The 18,811-nt window shown below is 44.9% G+C and overlaps 1 protein-coding gene across 1 annotated transcript in view; it reads right to left on the reverse strand.

Moving 5' to 3' along the window:
• LOC137632197 (glycosylated lysosomal membrane protein A-like) overlaps positions 1-18,811 on the reverse strand; it is a 95,402-nt gene that overhangs the window by 59,414 nt on the left and 17,177 nt on the right. The gene's annotated exons all lie outside the window — the stretch shown is intronic.

The following is an 18,811-nucleotide window of genomic DNA, read 5'->3' on the forward strand; positions in this document are numbered from 1 at the left end:
TACCTGTATACAGTATAGTATTGTATATCAATTATGCATCTTTCAGTAGCTTAGATAGTCCAGAATTTAACAAATGCTCTAGCACTGGGCAATTTGTAAACAGTGAATTGCGTTGTCCTACTTTTTACAGCCAATAAGCTCAGTGGTTCCATAATATTTCTTACAAGAATATTAGTAAAATATATGTATTGTATACTACTCTATACGTTAATATTGGCTTTTTCTCACAATAAATATATCATGACTACAATCGAAACAACTAAAATTCATTGCAGGTAGAAAAACAATAAAAGAGTATGAACTTGCCAAAACTACCTTCTTCTATGAACATAGAGCAGTAAGGTCTTTGTAGCATCCCTTTGCCCTGGTTGCATAGCATTATATTGTATACTGCCTTTTACTTTTTACCCATTATCCCTTCTCTTTTCTTACCTAAATATCTACATTTATCTAATTTTCACCAGGCAAATTGAAATAAAAAATAAATAAATGTTTATATTTTTTTTTTTTACTTTCTAATTCTAATGTATTATTTGTTAATTGTGGGAATACAGTATATAATTACAGTACACCTGTTTTCTTATCTATCTAATTTTTCACTCTCTCTTTATCTCTCAATTTTCTTTGATCTTCTTACTATCTTTAATTCTTTAAATACAAACAATTTCAGGTTTTCTGAGAACATGAAATGGTTAATCTAATAGATTTTAATACAAAGGCATGTGAAATAGAAAGAGCTGAAATGGTTGGTAGTACATTAGAATGGGTAGAATATTGTGAAATATGTTTGGATAGTCTTGATTTTTGGAAACAGATGTCTTTCAAAGTACAATACCTGTATAAGAATATAAAAACTTTCAATGAAAATGGTGAGGATAAGTTAGCTAAAATGTGTAGATATAGTGCACAGCGCATAGTTTGGTGGATAAAATAGTGAGAGTTGGAGTGAACTGAGGTATACAGTATCTGATTAGATTTGATATAGGCCAGAATGTAAAGATATTAAGCTGGGGAAGAACGTGTAAAAATGCGACAGTAAATGCAGAGAAGCTAGTGCATAAAAGGTAATTCCAAAGGAAATAATGGAATTGGAGTAGAGTACGTAACACCATATCCTTCCATGAAGAAAAACTTGCATGTAAACTTAAGAACAAATCTGAAAATGGTGTATAAATAAATTATCTATATAAAATACAATAAAAAAAAATTACAGTAAAAACTGGAGTCCTTTAATAAGAGTATGTTTCCAGCATACCTGGAACTCGGCAATTAAAATTCATAATGAGGTGTCAGTAGTTACTGGCAGGTGAAGGGGAAGCCCAGCATTCTTTAAACCAGCACAATTATATGCCCGATGAATTTAACTTCCAGAAAATGCTATTCCTTGGATTTTGAAGTAATTGATACAGTTCAAATGAATAAAAAATAGTAAATTCTTTGTTAGTATCAAATGCTTAGATCAGATGCTTAAGCACATGCAAATGCTTAGAAGTTATCAACAATTTCTTCATTTCCAATGAATAAAACATAGCAAGTTGCTGTGGCCTGATTGGTAACGTCTCTGCCTGGTGTCTGCCAGTCGGGGGTTCGAGTCCCGCTCAGATTCGTTAGTGCCATTAGTGTCTGCAACCTTACCATCCTTGTGAGCTAAGGTTGAGGGGTTTGGGGGAGCCTATAGGTCTATCCACTGAGTCAGCAGCAGCCACTGCCTGGCCCTCCCTGGTCCTAGCTTGGATGGAGAGGAGGCTTGGGCGCTGATCATATGTAATACTGTCAGTCTCTTGGGCATTGTCCTGATTGCTAGGGCAATGTCACTGTCCCTTGCCTCTGCCATTCATGAGTGACCTATAAACCTTTAATTGCTTATGCTTCAGAGCAATTTCTTGGAAAACTTCAAGGATGCTCACTATGTGCTTGAAACTCTTGGAGACTGGACCTAATGGCAGAGTCCCCAAATTTATATATATATAAAAAAAATATGGAAATCATCATGTAATAAAATGGTGGAATGGCTGGAACCCCAACTTCCAAGGTGACATGGGGGTCATAGAGAAACATGTGGAGGTGCTCTCTGTTTCTGGTAAATTGGATAAGGGCACAGATTGTTATTGGTATAATTATTGTAGTTCTTATTCTTATTATAATTTATAATTGGCAACAATAACAATAACATTATTAATATTAGTATTAATATTATCAATATCAATACTAATACTACTGTAATAATAATAATAATAATAATAATAATAATAATAATAATAATAATAATAATATCATGACATTATTACTATCAATTTTATTATCACCATTACTAATATTGATAATATCAATATCAATATTAATATTAATAGCATTAATGATAATATGGATATTAAAAATATTAATATTAATATAGTAATGAAGAAATTAATATTTATAATATCATTTTGAAGGTTTCTATATGTGAGTAGATGTAGTATGACAGAGTAAAAGATGTGAGATTGAAAGTATGTTTTGGCATAGAAAGATGAATGTATTGGCCTTGAGTGAGAAAAATAAAAGGGAAGGAAGAAGTGACAGGTAGTGTCTGGAATTGAAAGGGGAAGAGCAAGAGAGGGTATGACTTTACTGTCGAGTGAACGAATGACAGGTAAAGTAGTGGAATGGAAGGAGGTATTATCTAGGTTAATGTGGGTAATTGTTGGGTTGGGTAGGGAATGTTGGGCTTTGTTAGTGCATATGGGCCAGATTGTGAGAAGTGAAGAAGAGCATATTGAATTCTGGAATGAATTAAATAGATGTGTAGAAGGATTGGGTAGAAGGAATTATGTAGTTGATATGGGTGACTTGAATGCCAGAGTGGGGGCTGGAGAAGTAGATGTCATTGAGAAGTATGGCATACCAGGTGAAAATGAGACTGGTGAAAGACTGGTATATCTGTTTGTTGGACAAAATCTGGTGATAAGTTTAGTTTTTACAAAAAGAAAGATAATAACAAGTTTACATGGTAAAGAACGGCAAATGGAAGAAAGGCATTAATGGATTATTTGTTGATAACAAGAAGGATGTTAGTAAGATTGAAAGGCGTGTACGTGTTTAGGGGTATGGGTGATGGTATGTCTGATCATTTTTTGGTTGAAGGAAAATTAGTTGTAGCAAAAGAGTGCAGAAATAAAGTGGAGGGATGTAAAAGGGAAGTAGTGAAGGTCAAAGAGTTGAAAAAAAAATAAAAAACGAGGTAAAAGTAAACATAAAGAAAGATTGAAAGTGGCATATGACAGGGTGAAAGCAAAGGAAATTGGAGATCTAGAGGAGGAGTGGAAGATAGTAAAAGAAAATTTTGTTGGAATTGCAAGTGATGTGTGTGGCAAGAGGATTGTTGGAGGAAGGGTAGTAAATGATAGAATAAAGGAGGGAAGATGAAAGTGGAAGAGAAATAGAGGGCATTTGAAGATTAGCTGCAGAGTAATAGTGTAGAAAAGTATGAATGATAGAGGTCAGACGACTGGAGGTAGGGGCGGATTTGGCCATTGATATGAAGAGCATAAAAAGTTTTGAAAAGAAGTGAAGAGAATAAGGATGGGTGGATTGAGAATTGATGAGAGAGTGAAAGATGAAAATGGAAGGCTGTTGAAAGGAGAGGAGGCAAGGAAAAGGTGGGCTGAATATTTGAAAGATTGCTGTATGTTGACGATAATAAGACGATAATAAGGAGACAGATATAATTGCTGTTGCAGATGTTTATGTGCCAGTGATAGGAGATGAAAATGAGAGAGAGATTACAAGAAGTGAAGAGAGCACTAGATGAAACGAGAGCAGGAAAAGCACCTGTTATGGATGGTGTGAGGGCTGAGATCTTAAAGGAAGTGGCTGTGACTGTACTTGAATGGTTGGCAAGATTTTTTTAACATGTCTTAGGTTGTCAATTGGGTGTGTGCATGTATTGTTCCGCTATACAGAGGTAAGGGAGATGTGCAGAAGTGTTGTACTTCAAGGGGTATAAGTTTGTAAAATGTGGTTGGAAAAGTGTATTGCAGAGTGCTAATTAAGAGGAATAAGAATAAAACAAACTATGCAATCTTAGAAGTTTCAGAAGAGGTAGGGGATATATGGATTATATTCATACAGTTAGGCAGATATGCGAGAAATATTTAGCAAAAGTTGATAGGGAGGTGATGTGGAATGTGATGAAGTTATAATGTTATAATGGAATTGGTGGATGGTTGTTGCAGGCAGTGGAGTGTTTCTACATCGGCAGTATGGCGTGTGTTAGGATAGCAAATATAGTAAGCGAGTGGTTTCCATTGAGAATGGCACTAACACAGGGATGTGTGATGTTGCCATGGTTATTCAAGTTGTTTGTTGATGGAGTTGTGAGAAAGGTGAATGCTTGGTCGAGGATTGAAACTGATAGATGAGTGTGATCATGAGTGGGAGGTGAATCAGCTGTTGTTTGCGGATGATATTGTACTAGTTGTAGACTTGGAGGAGAAGCTAGGTTGATTAGTGACAGAGTTTGGAAGGGTGTGTGAGAGGAAGTTGAGAGTTAGTGTGGGTAAGAGTAAGGTTATAAGATGCATGAGAAGGGAGGGTGGTGCTAGGTTGAAAGTAATGTTGAATGGAGTTACTCGAGGAAGTAGATCAGCTTAAGTACTTGGGTCTGTTGTTGCTGCAAATGGTGGATTGGAAGCAAATGTATGTCAGCAAGTGAATGAAGGATGTAAAGTGCTGGGGGCAATGAAGGGAGTGGCAAAGTATAGAGGATTAGGAATGAATGTAAAGAGAGTTCTGTATGAGAAAGTGATTGTACCAACTGTTATATATGGATCGGAGTAGTTGAGAATGAAAGTGACGGAGAGACAGAAATTGAATGTGTTCGAGATGGAGTATCCGAGAAGTATGGCTGGTGTACCTTGATTAGATAGGGTTAAGAACAAAGTAGTGAGAGTAAAAATGGGTATAAGAAATGATTTAGCAGCTAGAGTGGCTATGAATGTGTTGAGGTGGTTAGGCTATGTAGTGAGAATGGAAAAGGGCTGTTGGCTGAAGAAAAAGATGAATGCAAGAGTTGATGGGAGAAGTACAAGATGAAGGCCAAGGTTTGATGGATGGAGTGAAGAAATCTCTAAGTGATAGGAAGATAAACAAGAGAGAGGCAAAAGAGAGTACTAGAAATAGGAATCAATAGCGAGCGATTGTGACGCAGTTCCGGTAGATCCTGCTGCTTCCATTCACCTTGGTGGCCACTGAGGAAGCAGCAATAGGAGAGGTATATTGACGACACCTTCATCATGGCTCATTCTGCTCAGGACATTGAGAGTCTTTGCACAACATTTGATTTTGCAATTTACTTGCTTATTTGACTCGCCATGGTTCACAATGACCTGGGTGATGCAGTCGAGTTATTCACAAGTGCCACCCCAGGAGGAGCAATGAGAGAGGGCCCTGCTGATGTAAGCCTTGATGGTAGAGGCCTTATACCTGGTAGGGCACTCACTGCCTCCATTAAGGCATAAGCCAAGGTTGGTAGGCTTAGTGTAGACACGGGTATTGAATCCTGAAGAATTGGACGAGATGAGGACATTTAGGAAGGGCAGCCGTCCATTATTGCTGTGTTCTACAGTAAACCTAAGGTGTAGACATTAGTCCATCTTCCCCCTCATTTAGGAGGATTGGGAGATTCTTTATCTGGCTGAAGCAAGCACATGGTAAAAGAGGTTGGAATTTCTTCGCCTTTGAGAATGATCTCAAATTGGACGAATCCCTTCTATTATTATTATTATCATTATTATTACTACTAGCTAAACTACAATCCTAGTTGGGAAAGCTAGATGCTATAAACCCAAGGACTCCAACAGGTAAAAATAGTCCAGTGGGGAAAGGAAATGAAATAAATATGACAAATTCAGAGATAATGTATTTTTCCTAATGATACAAAACCTTCACCTATTTATTAGGGGAATTACTTTCGGCAAAGCTGAAAGGACACCCATTAAAATTTAGTGAGGGTTAACTACCCATCACGCTAGTTAGCGAGGGTAGGTAGCAACACCCTTCTCCCACACCTGCGACTGTGCTTCACTTTGCTTATAGGTAGGATTTCAAGAGGGACAAGGTCGGCAGGTAAGTTTATATAAATAGCTAAAGGTTTGTATCATTAGGAAATATACAATACAAATTATCTCCAAATTTGTCATTTGTTCCATAAGTGGAATACAAACCTTTGCTATTTATTAGGGGTGACTCAGCCACTAGGAGGGTGGACGTCCTTGCCAATCTTGCTTTCTGGCTTTACCCGGGGACTCCTTTTTTTAATAGGTCAGTACCAAAAAAAAGGAGACCCTAACACATCGTTAAACCGGCCTACGCAAGCTGTGTGTCGAGATAAGCAGAGTGAATGTCAAGGTAAAAGTTATTCAGAGTCTTCGTAGGAAATAACTGTGGTAACCAAGCCTTTCCCCATACTACCTCGCCAGGGTACGGGGAGACAACAGTATTGACACAATAGTAGATAAACAAGAGAGAATGGTTTACCTGCAATGGTTGAGGTCAGCTTGTGCAGAGAACCCAGGCTGCTGCTTTCCCCATGAGAAAGAAAAAAAAAAAAAAAGTTAGTCATTCCTTTTCATTCACGCAGACTAAAACCGGGTAACAGTCCCCTCAACCTTCTGCTACTTGTCCAATAAGGAGCTTGAGGTATTCAACCAGCTGTTGTGCAGCCACCACACGACAAATAGAGATTGTATCGTGCTCCTGTGGAATCATGTCATTTAGGTAATGGGCTGTGAAAGTCATCTGGCGCTTTCACACCCTTGCTAGTAGAACCTGCGTCACAGAGTAATCTGCTTAAGCCAGGATGTAGCTATGCACGACATCGTGAGCTCTGGGTTGACGTGTTGGAAGAGGATCTGGATTCAAAGTGTAATTGATAACTCTGTGAATCCATCCAGAGATGGTGTTTCTGGTGATCCTCCTCGTCTCTCCCGGTGCTGACGACAAGCGAAGGTACCCGGGAGTGGGCTGTTGCTGTTCTCTTGAAAAGAGTCTCAAACTCCTGTTACGATCTGGATCGTCAGTTACAGAGCGGCGACTCAATATCCGGAATATCCGAAAGGGGTCGAATCTAGGATCCGTCACCCCTGGATTCTAAGTCTTGGCAACAAATTCAGGGACGAAGCTGAACGTTACCTCTCCCTCGCCACTTGAATGGGCGATGTCGTATGAGACACCAAGAAGTTCACTGACCCATTTGGCCGAGGTCAAAGTGAGTAGGAATCCTGTCTTCCAAGCCAGGTGGCGATCTATTCCCAGGTGTAGTGTTTTGAAGGGAGGACTCTTTAGAGACCGGAGAGCTCGAACCATGTTCCGAGGGGGAGGTCTCACTTCTGACTGAGGACAGGTATGTTAGAAAGTCTGTATGAGTAAGGAAAGATCTAGCAATGAGGAGATGTCCCTTCCTTTCAGTTTGAAGGCAAGGCTCAAGGCTGAGCAATAGCCTTTCACGCAGGAAACTGAAAGGCGTCTTTCCTCGTGCAAATACCGAGGAATTCCACTACTGCTGGAATAGTGGCATTGAGTGGAGAAATACCCTTTCCATGACACCAACCACAGAAGACATTCTACTTTGCCTGGTAGACTGCTGCTGAGGATTTCCGCAAATATCCAGACATCCTCTTCGCAACTTGTTGCGAAAATCCTTTCCAAGTGAGGAGGTGCTGGGTAGTTTCCAAGCATGCAGTCGTAGCAAAGTTACAGCTTTGTGGTAGATGCTGACGTGCGGTTGTCTGAGTAGATCATGTCGTGGAGGGAGTTATCTCAGAGGCTCCATCAGGACCTGCAGAAGGTCCGGAAACCAATCCACATGATGCCATAGTGGAGCTATGAGAGTCACTGAGAGGTTGATCAATGTTCTGGCCTTTTTGAGCACCCTTCTCCTCAGACAGAACAGGGGAAAGGCATAAACGTCGTTGTTGTCCCCATCGTTGTTGGAATGCATCTTGCCAGAGAGCCTTGGGGTTTGGGACTGGGGAGCAGCGGGAGCCTGAAGCTCAGGGCCGATGTGAACGGATCCACGGTTGGAGAACCCCACTAAGTCAGGCCTTTGCAGGCTACTAGGTGAACCAAAGACCATTCGGTACCCATTATCCGAGATGCTCTGCTCAGATTGTCGGCGAGCACGTTCCTCTAGCCTAGAATGCAGGCTGGTAGCGGTACCGAGCGGACATTGGCCCATCTCCGTATTTCTACTACTAGATGGGATAGGGGCTGCGAACAAGTAACTCTGTTGATGTGCGCCACTACTGTGATGGTGTCGCTCATCACCACCACTGAGTGGCCCAGCAGGAACTGATGGGACTGTTGAAGGACCAGAAAGATGGCCTTCCTCTGTAAAAGGTATATGTAAAGGTACTTGTCGGATTCTAGCCAGGGGCCTGAGGTCGTGTGGTGCAGCACATTCGTCCCTCCCCTTCTTTTGACGTGTCTAAAAACAGTATCTAGTCCCTAGTCCGGGGGGGAGGACGAGAAGATCTACAGCCGTCCATAGATTCTCATCTGCCACCCACCATTTGAGGTCTGTCCATTCCTCTATTCAGGATGTTCAGGGAATCGAAGGCCTGATTTCAATTGGACTCAAACCGCCACTGGAAAGATTGACCCCTGAGGCGCCGTTGGGAACTAAATAGGCCAGGGATGATAGGTGTCCTAGGAGACAGCCACTTCTGGACTGGGGGTTATTCTCGTCTTGAGAAAAAGTCTTGTGACCTATCTCAGCCTCATTATCCTGTCTTTTGATGGGAAGCTTTTGTGCAGATTGGTGTCTAAAATCATTCCAAGGAATACCAATCTTCTGAGTGGGAAGCAGGGAGGACTTCTTGAGGTTTACCATGATCACCAGATCTTGGCAAAACCCCAGAAGTTTGTCTCAGTGCTGAAGAAGGGTTGTCACAGAGTCTGCTAGGATCAGCCAGTCGTCCAGATAGTGGAGGAGACGGATACCGATCCTGTCAGCCCAGGATAATACTAGGGCAAACACGATCCTGTCAGCCCAGGATAATACTAGGGCAAACACTCTGGCGAAGACTTGGGGTGTTGTGGAAAGACCAAAGCACAGTGCCCTGAACTGTCATTTCCTGTTGTCTAGACTAAAACTCCGATACTTCCTTGAAGATGGGTGGTTTGGGTTCTGGAAGTATGCGTTCTTTAGGTACAGCGCGCACATGAAGACCTATAGTCTTACCGCTTGTCCAATCTTCAACATGGTGTGGACATCGGCCCAGAGGGCCAGCTCCTTTGCGGATCCCTTCGCTTGTTGACACTGGGGTCTTGACCCGTGGACGGAGAGATGAGTGAACGAGACGCAATACCGTATGTAAGGACTTCCCTGGGAGAGAACTCGGCCTTAACTGATGAAGAAGTGGGTAAGGTAACGCTTGACCTTACCTAGCGCCCAGACGGGGTTGATGCCGTTCCTTAGAACAGCGTCGTTCTGGCAAACGTTGACAATGGTCAAGGGCTGGTTATCGTGGCCATGTGCAGTTGGAGAGTGCTTGCGAGTAGTGACCGATCAACAAGCTGCTGATGGGGACTGTCGATCGCCTGCCGACAGTTTATTGGATCGGTGTGATGGAAAACAGTAAGCAGCAAGCGAGCTGTCTGTGATGGGCGAATCAGCAATGTGTGAGCCGGAGATGGTGACCGACAAGCAGACGAAGGCTGCATGGTTAGTAGGTGAGCGGTGACCTGCCGTTGATCGTTGGGTTGACTCGACGGTCAGTGGGTTGGCGATCAAAGAGCCGAAAGTGATTGGCGACCCGTTAAGTAGGTTTGCAACCAAGTAACCATTGTTGAATGGCGAACGGCCATGTGCCAACAGGTCATTGAATGAGGGAACTAGCTAGAGAGTCACAGGCCTGAGTTCGTTGATGAACAGGTGGCGAGGAGGGTTGGTCTGACAAGGGCCGTAAAGCAGGCAAACGACAAGACCGAGAAGAGAGGTTACAGGCGAAAGATGATAAGCGAGATGCCTATTGTCGATCAGAGATCGGTGAGCTGGAGATCATTGATTGGCGAAAGCGTGACCGTGCGATCGGCGATCGTTGAGCTTGCAAGGTAGGTTGGCCACCGTTCAGCTGGCAAAGTAGGCTGGCGGTCGGAGCGCCACAGCTGGCAGATGATCGCATAAGCTGAGGAACAGCAGTATGGTTCAATGATCAATTAGTTGGTGATCGTCAAACCAGAGATAGGTGATCAGCGCCCGGAGCACTCAGAGGACGCTTGGAGTGCTGGCGATCAACACACGGATGTCTGGAGTAAGGTTCGATGATTGGAGTGTTGAGCTAATGATTGATGAACGACAATCGGTGATCTAGTGATTGTCGATCGGAGTGCTAGCGATCAGCACTTGGAACGCTAGCGATCAGCACTTGGAACGCTAGCGACCGGTGCGCTAGTGATCGGGGTGCTAGCAATCGGTGCACTAGTGATCAGGGTGCTAGCGATCGGTGCGCTAGTGATCGGGTGTTAGCGATCGGTGCGCTAGTGATTAGTAAGAGCTAGCGAATAGCAATCTGATGAGTGCCTATCGGGGAATGACGAGCTAGCAATCGGCGATCGGCGTGTTAACGATCCGTGGTCGGTGAGCCACCAATCGGCAGTCAGTGAGCTAGCGATCACCGAGCTGGCAATCGGCGATTGGCAAGCTAATGATCGGCTATCAGCGAGACTGGAAGTCAATGATCAGAGAAAGACGATGTAACGATCAGTGAGACTGGAGGTCAATGATCAGAGAAAGAAGACCGAGCAATCAGCGGGCTAGCGAACAGCAAGCCGACGATTAGCCATCGTGATCTAGCAATTGGCAGACGAAGAGCTGGCGATAGCCGATCGGCAAGCTAGCAATTGGTGATAGATGAGCAATCAATCGGTGAGACTGGATCTAGCAGAAACACATACTGCAGTAGGTCTAACAACTGGTCAGCGAACAGCCAAACGATGATCTGGAGACTGGATGTGCCCTTTGGAAGGGAAAACATCCACAGGCGAGACCTCAACAGTGAGTAATCAGCTGGGGTTCGTTGACGAGCAGGTGAGTTAGTGATCGGGGATTGGCGAACTGGCAATCGGCAATAGGTGAGCAGGCAATCGCCGAGCTAGCAATCTGCAGGAAATCGGCGAACTAATGATCAGCAAGGTGACGATTGCTATTGGCACGCTGGTGATCAGCAATCGGTGAGACTGGAGAAAGACGAGCTGCAATAGGTCAGAACAGCTGGTCTGCAAATCAGTCGAGCAATGATCTGGAGACAAGATGTGCCCTTTGGAAGGAAAAACCTCCTCAGGGGAGGCTAGCAAACGAGACATCGACGGTGCGTCATGAACCGGAGTTCGTTGATGAGCAGGCGGGCGGCGAGCTGGCAATCGGCGATCTGCAAATTAACAGTCAGCAAATTGATGATTGCTATTGGAGTACTGTGGATCACCGATCGGCGAACCTGGATAAAGATCAGCTTCAATGGGTTGGAACAGCTGGTCAGCGAACAGCCGAACGATGATCTGGAGAACCCCCCAACGAGACCTCGATGGTACGTCACGATGACAAGCAGGCGAGTCTGAAGAACCAGGCGAAGGTCGTCAGTAGAATCAGGACGAGAAGAAACCTCTGAAGAGGAAAGCTACAATGACGAGGCTGGAGAACCGAAGAGGAGTATTTTCGCCAAAGGCAAAGGACCACCTCTAAGGTGGAGAACGGTGGGGTCAAAGACCACGTTGACGAGCCCCCCGAAAGGGGAGGAGGCTCAGCAAGCTGATCAGCAGTAGCAGGCCTTCGAAGATGAGTCTCTATGAGTGGCCTATCTCGTGAATGAGAGAGGTGAACACTTGAAGGAGAGACTTCCCTCAAACTATTCTACGCCCCCGACGGAAGAATCAACTCAGCAAGGGAGGAGGGGGGATGTAGTCTTCAGCGAAGAAACAGCAACAGCAACCGGCGTCGATGGCAAGAGATGAAGATAATGAAGGGAAGATCTCCCTCAGAAGGGAAAGCAAACCAACACCTGGGGAGGATAACTTCCCCTGGGAAGGGCAAGTAGTCCAACCCCTATAGGTAAACCTCCAGGCAGCACTCTTTGCTTCCCATCAACAAGCCTTGTTCAAGTTGAAGATTTGCATCGAGCACTGCATGAGTAAACGTAGCTGGAGCTAGTTTCTCAAAGACAGTGTGCTGATCAGGAAGCTGCCACAAGTGCAGGAAAGGAAAGTGATGGCGCAATAACAGCACATTCCCCAGGCACGACAAACAGCACTGCTCTTCTACATCGGCTATCTTAGTCGAATGAAGAAGAACAGCATTGCTAACTGAGGAAAAATAAAACTTTAGTTATGTAACAAAAACTCCATTGGGAGGAGCACCTTGGCCGCGGACAGGAAAGGTGTCCACCGAGAGAACAGATAGAAAATAAGGACTACGCACTCCCTTCCCCAGCCAACATTGAAGGAAGAATGAGAGGGGCAGCGTAAAAACTAACAAAACAAGAATTACAATTGATTAATTCAGCTAAGAATATTCACTACTCGAAGAACCACTCTATCCTCCAGCACGAAGGGAGTTCCTTGAGGAGATGAAGCTGAAAAGTTGACTTCGAATCTCCATCCCCAAATAAAGGATCTCTTGGGATGGTGTCAGTTGAGGCTTGTCGCTGTTTATCATAAGAACCAGTTCTTCTGATAACCTCAACGTCATCAGCAGATCCTCCAGGCAGCGATTGTAGGAATGAGCTCTGTGTAGAAAACGCTCCGGACTGCTCCAATGGCTGCAACCTGGAGCCTGAGGCGTCATCATGACACGACGCTGTTCGACAGAGGCAATCTTCCTCTTCAGGGGTCTGGATGGGAGATGCCAGCCCCGTCTGGGCGCTGCATCATCCGACGAGGACGAAAAAACTTTCACCTCGCCTTTCCCATGGCGAGGGCGAGCGTCCTGTGAAGCGTCAACAGGCACGCTCGAGGAGACAAGTGCTCAGGCGATAACGCCTCTCGTTTCCTTTCGCTGTTCGACGTTCCTTCTCTCAGGGGTTGGGGAGCTTGGAGGAGGTCTATGGCTAGGAGAACGACAGATCCCAGTAGCCGCACCGCACTCTCTATTTGAGGGTTAGTGCTTAGGCCGAAACAAAGGACCCGAAACTGAAAACTTCCTCCTTGTACAAGAACCTTAGGTATTGCTTGAAGTTCGGATGGATGGGGATGTGGACTGATTTCAATGTCTCCATGGAGAACTGTCTCTTCTGAACGAAGGCATTGAGAGCACTTACATCCAGGACTGGTCTCTATTGCCTCCTTCTCCAAAAAGACACACATTTGATGTTGCATAGCCTGTCTCTTTGACTCCTCTCTGTATCTGGCAGAGAGATCTATCGGAGTTAGTACTAAAGTCGGTTTCCCTAGGAAAGGGATTTTACATCCTTCCTTTAGTAACTGTACAGACCAAAGGTCTGCTCCTCTTTTTTACCAAGCTCGCCAGAAGTTGTTTACTGTAGTCTGGCTCCTACTGCTGTCTGAAGGCAAATGCAGTCAGACTCTGCTTCGCCCTGGATTCGATCCTCTTCTCTTTGCTCTCCTTCCCTCGAGTCTGGTACTACCCCTGCTGAAAGTTTTCCCTCGAAAGGGCTGCGAAAACTGAGGGAATGGAGCTTCTTCCTTAGGTTTGCGGCATGAAAAAGAAGTAGGCAGAACCTTCCTTGCTGTTTTAGACACCAAATCCTGTGTGGCCTTTTGGTCTAAAGCAGATGAGACCTCTTTGACCAACTCTTGTGGCCTTTTGGGCTAAAGCAGATGAGACCTCTTTGACCAACTCTTGATGAAAAAGGGAGGAAGAAAGAGGTGCGTTACAGCAATTCCGACTTTTGTATGGGTGTAACCCCATTGGACAAAAAAAAAAAAAAAAAAAAAAAAAAAAAAAAAAAATTGGGCTAAAGCAGATGAGACCTCTTTGACCAACTCTTGATGAAAAAAGGAGGAAGAAAGAGGTGTGTACAGCAATTCTGACTTTTGTATGGGTGTAACCCCATTGGAAAAAAAAAAAAAAAAAAAAAAAAGAGAGCACATTTGGGCTCTTTTCTTAAGAACACCCAACGAAAAAAAGGGGGCCAACTCATTGGATCCGTCTCTTAAGGCTTTGTCCAGGCAAGACATAATGAGGATGAGGCTTTCAGTGTCCACATCCTTCAAAGCATAAAACCTTTTTCTCAAGGCTCCCAGAGTCCAGTCAAGGAAATAGAACACCTCGAAAGCTCTGAAGACGCCTTTGAGAAGATGATCAAGCTCAGACGTTGACCAGAGCACTTTGGTTCTTCTCATGGCTTTCCGACGAGGGGCGTCCACCAGACTCGAAAAGTCTCCTTGGGCAGAGGCAGGAACTCCCAAGTTGAGAACTTCTCCAGCCTCATACCAAACGCTAGAACTGGAAGCCAATCTGGCCGGGGGAAAAGAGAAAACAGTCTTTCCCTAGTCCTTCTTGGATGCATCCAGTCCCCCATCATTCTCAAGGCTCTCTTAGATGAGCGAGACAACACCATCTTTGTGAACAGAGACTCCTTCGACGCCTTCCCTAGCGTAAACTCTGAAGGCGGGGAACGAGGAGCAGCAGGAACAAAATAATTAGGAAACTTTGGTAAAAACTCTCATAAGTTTCTATAAATCCACCGAAGGATGAAGGGTCTTAGAATCTTCTCCTTCCGAGATTTCCTCTAAATGATCACTAGGGGAAAGGTGACCGTCGATCCCTTCTTCTGACAGGTCTCTAAACGAGGTAGAGACGTCCTGTTTCCTAGAAGACAACTCCTTAATATCTTTGACTTCTGGCGTCAAGGAGTCCAATATCATGATGCCTGGTGTCATGTTGTTCCAACGCTTGACGCTCGGAACCATGACGCTCGCGATCATTATTATCGGAACTAAGACGTTCGTGATCTTGACGCTCGTAACTATGACGTTCGTGATCATTACGATCGGAACTATGACGCTCGTGATCATTACGATCGGAACTATGACGTTCGCGATCTCGACGCTCGGTTTCATGACTTTCGAGGCTCTTACGATCGGCGTCCCGACGTCCAACTCCTTGACGCTCGGCGTCATGCGTACTAGTCTCTAGACCCTACTAGTCTCTAGACCCTCGGCGTCATGGCTACCAGGTTCCCGACGCTTGGTAAGCTGTTCCTCTACTCGACGCTCAGTGTCAAACATCGTGTCTAACTCTTACAGCAGCGTTAGTAGCTTGACGTCCAGTGCTACGACGCTCGACGTTACATGTCATGACTTCCAACTATTCGACGCTTGGCGTGATGTAGTCCAACTCCTTGATGCTTGGTGTCCTTTCTGATGCTTGGCGTCGATGGCGTTTAGAATCTAGACGCTCAGTGTCATGACGAGCAACTCTCTTCTTGTCTAGCAGGAAGGGAAATACGTAAGACGCCAGCCCCGTCTGTGAGCTGCGTCATCTGACGGCGAAGATAACACTTTTACCTTGCCTTTCCCATGGCGAGGGCGAGCATTCTGGAAAGCGTCAACAGGTACGCTCGAGGGGACAACTGCTCGGGGGCTAACGCCTCTCGCCTCCCTTCGCCTGTCGACATTCCTTCTCCCAGGCGTTGGGGAGCTTGGAAGGGGTCCAGGGCTAGGAGAACGACACTTTTTAACTCTAGAATGCATTAGGCTATATGATTAATATTAGTATTCCCAATATCGAAAAAATAAATAACGATTCAAAGTAACTTGTGGGACTGTATCGATCGTCATGAGTACTACGTAGCGTAAATTTAACTGTACGCTAGTTTTCTTTAATCTCTGAAAATAGATCGATGATTATCTAAAGAAAGTATACTAATAGGACAAATATTTTCTTAAAAATGGAGTTTTTATGATAAATCAAAGTTTTATGAATACTTACCTGGCAGTTATATATACATAGCTAATTATCTCTATTTCGACAGAATTTTTCTAAACTAGGCAACCGCCTTGTGGTGGTTGGGTGGTAACACCCGTTCAAGGGTGGTAGGAGGAATCATTCCCGTTTTCTGTTCTTCAGTTCATCTATGCCCGACCTGTCTCCTGAGGGGAGGTGGGTGGGCCTTCGAATGTATATATAACTGCCAGGTAAGTATTCATAAAACTTTGTTTTATCATAAAAACTCCATTTTTATGAATAGAACTTACCTGGCAGTTATATATACATAGCTGATTAACACACTTGGAGGAGGGTGATAGACAGTAAACATCGTTGGGGAAACAACCAAAAAAGCTGTAGGATAAATAAACACCTTGATTCCTTACCTGCTAAGGTAGCTGACTTCAAAGGTTCCTGCCTCTTGAGTCGCTTTCCCTTAGGAGTGTCAGCCAGGATGTGACCTGCAGCGCTGAAAACACTCAATCGAGTCTGTCAACGGGGTGAGACCAACAATCTGACTAGACTTCAGGACTACCTATTGCCCAAAATAAAAACCGCAACCTTACCAAACCAACCACCTAACATTTGCAAAGTAGATAAAAATTATCTAACTAGACTGAGGTGACTGTACACAAGTCGAAGTCCTCAGACAACCAATAAAAAATACACCAACCTATGCACAAGTAAACAAAACTAAGGTTGAGGGGAGGTAGTAACTCCTTTGCCTAATACAGAAGCCGTAGCTACTTATGGTCCCAAGGTATAACATTTCTCATAATCCACCCTCACCTCTCTGAGGTAATGAGAGGCGAACACAGAGTTGCTCCTCCAGAATGTCGCATCCATAATTTAACGGAGCGACATGTTCTTGCGGTAAGCAAGCGAGGTCGCAATGGCCCTCACTTCGTGAGCTTGCACTTTTAAACGTCCTAAGTGTTCCTCCTCACACAAGAGATGCGCTTCTCTTATCACTTCCCTCAGGAAAAAGGACAAAGCGTTCTTGGAAAGGGGCTTCTGAGGATCTTTCACAGAACACCACAGGGAGCTAGAAGAGCCTCTCACACTTTTCGTGCGAGACAAGTAGGTCTTGAGGGCTCGTACTGGACAGAGCAGCCTCTCTTGCTCTTGACCCACTAGGTTGGTCAAGTTAGGAACCTCAAAGGTCCTCGGCCAGGGCTTAGAAGGGTTCTCGTTCTTAGCGAGAAAGTCTAATCTCAAGGCACAAACTGCCCCATTCAGATTGAAGCCTACCTGTTTTTCAATTGCATGGACTTCACTAACTCTTTTAGCTGTTGCTAAGGCCAAAAGAAAGAGGGTCTTCTTGGTAACCTCCCTAAGGGGAGCCTGTGAGATGGGCTCAAATCTCTTGGTGCACAGAAATTTAAGAACCACATCAAGGTTCCAAGAAGGGGGCTTTAACTGGGTCTGCTTGGTCGTCTCAATAGACTTCAAGAGGTCATGTAAGTCCTTATCGCGAGACAAGTCCAAGCCTCTATGCCGACAGACGGAAGAGAGCATACTTTTGTACCCCTTGATAGTGGACACAGCTAGCTTAGCGTCCTGCCTGAGGTACAACAAGAAATCCGCAATCTGGCTCACAGAGATAGTGGATGAGGAAATCTTGGGCTTCCTACACCAAGCTCTAAAAGTCTCCCACTTGGACTGGTAGACCCTCTGCGAAGAGACCCTCCTCGCTCTGGCGATAGCTTTCGCAGCTTGCGCTGAAAAGCCTCTCGATCTGACGAGCTTCTCGATAGTCTGAAGAAGGCAGTCAGATTGAGAGCGAGGGGGTTTTGATGATATCTCTCGAAGTGGGGTTGTCTAAGCAGATTTGGACTTGCAGCGAGGCTTCTTGGAAAGTCCATCAACAAGTCCACCACCTCCGTGAACCATTCCCTCATCAGCCAGAACAGAGCTATCAGGATCATCCGTCCCGAATCGAGGAGGGGGAATTTCCTGACTACCAGATTGATGATCTTGAACGGGGGAAAAGCATAAGTGTCCATCCCCGTCCAATCCATCAAAAAGGCGTCTACTGCTATTGCCTCCTTGTCCGGAACTAGGGAGCAATAGATGGGGATCCTCTTGGATAAGTTGGAGGCGAAAAGATCGATGAGGGGTCTCCCCCACAGCCTCCAGAGACTCTGACAGACCTGTTGGTTGAGGGTCCATTCTGTGGGAAGGACCTGCCCTTTCCTGCTGAGCATGTCTGCCCTCACATTCTTCTGTCCCTGAACAAACCTCGTCAGCAGGTTTATCCTGTTCTCCTTCGCCCAAAGAAGGAGCTCTCTTGCTGTCTCGAACAGAGACAGAGAGTGAGTCCCTCCTTGCTTCCTGATGTAAGCAAGAGCTGTGGTGTTGTCTGAGTTGACCTCCACAATCTTCCCAGACACAAAGTCCTTGAAGGCCTTTAGCCCCAGAAAAATGGCCATCAGCTCCTTGTTGTTGATGTGCCATCCCAGCTGAATTCCTTCCCAATAGCCTGAGACCTCCTTGCTTCCTAGTGTTGCCCCCCAGCCTGACTCTGATGCGTCTGAAAACAACACTAGGTCTGGGTTCTTCTTGTGTAAGGAGATCCCTTCCCCTAACAAGGTTGGGTCCAGCCACCACTTCAGAAGAGTCTTGACTTCTATTGGAATGGGGAAGGAAAAGGAGTCTTCCTGCATCTTTCTGTTCCACGTCTTCGAAAGAAAGTGCTGAAGAGGCCTTAGGTGGAGTCTCCCCAGAGAGACAAACTGTTCGAGGGAGGATAGAGTCCCCAGCAAACTCATCCACTCCTTTGCTGTGCATCTCTTCTTGTCCAGGAAAGTTCTGACTTTTACGAGACACTTGGTCTGTCTTTCCTGAGAAGGAGAAGCCCGAAAAAGAACTGAATTCAGAACTATCCCCAAA

The sequence above is a fragment of the Palaemon carinicauda genome, chromosome 41, assembly GCF_036898095.1.
Source record: "Palaemon carinicauda isolate YSFRI2023 chromosome 41, ASM3689809v2, whole genome shotgun sequence".
Classification (NCBI taxonomy): Eukaryota; Metazoa; Arthropoda; class Malacostraca; order Decapoda; family Palaemonidae; genus Palaemon; species Palaemon carinicauda.